The sequence below is a fragment of the Pteropus vampyrus genome, unplaced genomic scaffold (genome assembly GCF_000151845.1).
Source record: "Pteropus vampyrus isolate Shadow unplaced genomic scaffold, Pvam_2.0 Scaffold421, whole genome shotgun sequence".
Lineage (NCBI taxonomy): Eukaryota > Metazoa > Chordata > Mammalia > Chiroptera > Pteropodidae > Pteropus > Pteropus vampyrus.
In genome coordinates, this window is record NW_011889202.1 from 744,991 (window position 1) to 748,331 (window position 3,341).

Genomic DNA, 3,341 nt, shown 5'->3' on the forward strand with positions numbered 1-3,341 from the left:
TATAAGTTCTTTATAAATTTTGGATACTAATCCCTTATTGGATGTATAACTGGGGAATACTTTCTCCCATTCAGTACATCGTCTTTTCATTTTGTTGATCGTTTCCTTTGCTGTGCAAAAAAATTTTTAGTTTGATGTAGTTCCATTTATTTATTTTTTTTCTTTTGTTTCCCTTGCCCGAGGAAATATATCAGGAAAAATATTACTAAGATCGATGTCAGAATTTACTACCTGTATTTTCTTCTAGGAGTTTTTATAGTGTTAATTAAGTATTTAATCCATTTTGAGTTTATTCTTGTATATGGTGTAATAAAGTGTTTCTAGTTTAATTTTTGCATGTATTTGTCCAGTTTTTTTCAATACCTTTTATTGAATTGGCTGTCTTCACCCTATTGTATAGTCTTGCTTTCTTTGTCATAGATTAATAGACCATATAGGTGTGGGTTTATGTCTGGGCTCTCTATTCTGTTCCATTGATCAATGTGTCTATCTGTTTTTATGCCAGTACCATGCCATTTTGATGACTGTAGGCTTGTAGTATAGTTTGATATCAGGTAGCATAATACTTCCAACTTTATTCTTCTTTCCCAATATTGCTGTGGCAGTTGGGCAAAAGCATTTCTCTGCCTTTCTGGCACAGTGTGTATAATTTGAAAATAAAGTCAGAGAGAAAAAATTGTGTTCGAATGAAAGATGTTAAAACTTCAAATGATTTCATATCTGTGTATTAACTTAACTAGAATGTGCCTGCATTGAATTGCTTTAAATAAAAATTATCTTAGGTCAAAAGGGGACTCTTTTGTTACTGAGTGTTTGAAAAATACCTTCTAGCACTGGGTGTCATTCCAAAATCATCTATTGCCCTTTTTTTCTTCTTGCTCATTGAATTATGTTTATATTTTTGGCATTCAAAGACTCCACACAATGTTATTAGTCTGTTTTATATATACTTTTAACACAGTATATGTAAAGACCTTTCTCCTGTAGTTCCTGAAGACATTTCAAAAATTATGAAAGATGGTACATCTGCTAGCTGGATAGTCATATATGCTGACAATAAAAATTGGTCCACTTAAATTTTTAAGGAGCTAGAACAATCTCAAATGAAATGTAAAATCAATAGCTCGTGCATTTTTTATAGAACATACTAGCTAAGCCAAGTATTAGAGATGAAAGCTAGAGATCAAAGTAGATATAGAATATGATGATTTCTCTTTTGGTATTAGATATTCTTTCCTAAGTGGAAGGGATGTGTTCTAGCCAAGTATTTTGTAAAGTGAATTTATGTTAAGTGAATCTTCCTTTCCGATTGACTTCCAATAGGAAATTAAAAGTTTATTCTAATGTTTATAAAACAAATTCTTATTGACTTTTAGATATATTAAAATCCTCCTGCAGGATGTAGGAGATGTTGGAAAGTTGTATTTAGATGCAAAATTATTAATTTTTGATAATGAATTAGTGACTATGTTATCTCTTATACATATACATACAGTATCTGAGTTTATAGGCAGTAAAGAGAGGTAATTTGAATTTTAATATCTTCCTTTATAATAATATTTACCCTTGAATTGAGTTTACAATTATACATACTGTGCAAGACAATAATAATGCTGTAAATTCAGAATAAGTCAGGAAAAGGAAAAAAAATATGAAGATTAAAAATAAAATAAAATACAATAAGGTACCAGTACTTCTGGTAATGTGAGAGTCTGTCTCATCGACTGTTTCATTCCCTATATAATAGCTCAGTAATTGACTTCTAGTGTGTATATTATTGGGATATTGTAGTAAATGCTGTCCCAATATCCTGCATAAGCAAGTCTCAAGACTAACAATTGCACGAAGCTCTTTCTCAGCCTCCAATCACCTTAACCATGTTAGTGTTACGAACTGACCATTCCTTCTGCACTCTTCATATCACTTGAACTTGTTGACCTCTTTCAGGGTATCTCCCGAGGTCCTCCATGACTTTTTACAGTTGACTTGGAAGGGAAACAATTGAAGTATTAAAGTGAAACACTAAACTACTCCCTCCTTGCTGAGCAAGGGAAGTTTAAGAAAATATGTTCTGGGACTGATAGTTTCCTGGCAACCGTCTGCTAACCATTAGCATATTAGTGGATGGTGCCTGTGTTGATGGCTCTTCTCCCAAAGTAAAGACTTGTTAATTGACTTTCAGTGATAATATCATTAGGACATATTAATAAAGTGGTGTTTTTGAGCTTGACAGAATAGTATCATGATGCTGAGGCTGGCAAAATATTGAGTATTAGCTAGCTTCAACAGGTCTGCTCTGAAGTCATATATGGATTTATTAGTTAATGCTGCTTTCAGGCAAATTAGTAACATTAGACATTAGCCAGTGATTAATGTATTATCTTAACTAATGCAAATGATGTTACATAGTCTTCAACTGGACATAATGCCTTTGAATAATTTACTAACATTTAGTGGTAGCACTTTTGAAGGTAAAATTTGAGACTGTTTATATTCCTAAAGTTTGGAATACAGTTCCATGAATCCTCATTAACCAAAGTTCATATGTATAAAGTATGTGTTCGTAATTAGTTTCATATTTACAAATGTAATTTAGAAACATAATAGAAAAAGTCAAAAAGCACTGAAGTGCCGATAATGGAAAAAAGAAGTTCACGCAGCATCTCTTCAATGCAACCACTTGTTCCTCTTTTATCTCTTGATTTTTGTATTTCTTCCAAATTTGTGACTGGCATTTTTGATTGTTGTGTTTGTATTTTTCACTCATGTATATCATCTATTGACTTTTTTGATGGTAGATGAGTATTTAGTTCTCTTACTCTACTTTATCTTTGAATTTTAGCCATATAATCCAATTTCAGTTTTCGTTACATTAATAGTCGGTGGTTACATTTGTTAGGATTACATAAATATTGTTCAGAATTGAGCCACATAAGGTGCTATAATTATATCTTTTTTATATAATTTTTTGTTATGTTCTAGCATTAAATTTCCATGTTTTATTGGCTTAAATCTATTTAATGTGAATATTAAGTATTCCAGATCTGTAAAAAGTCTTTTAATACTACTTTTCCAAACATTCAAACCTGTGAACTAATTTATCAGTTTCTTTTTTCTCACAAAGATTTTTTCCCACAATTGCTGATAGTCCTGATTCGAGCTGAACCCGTAGTTCTCTAAGATAGCATCACAGCTTTCATGATGACTTCTCTCCTATACTGAGCCTCTATTATTATTATTATTATTTGATTGCCTACTCTCCTCTTTTCTTAGATTGCTCCCTCATTTTGTAGAGCCCATTTGTAGCTGGCAAAATTCTTCAGTGCCTCCCCCAAAATTCC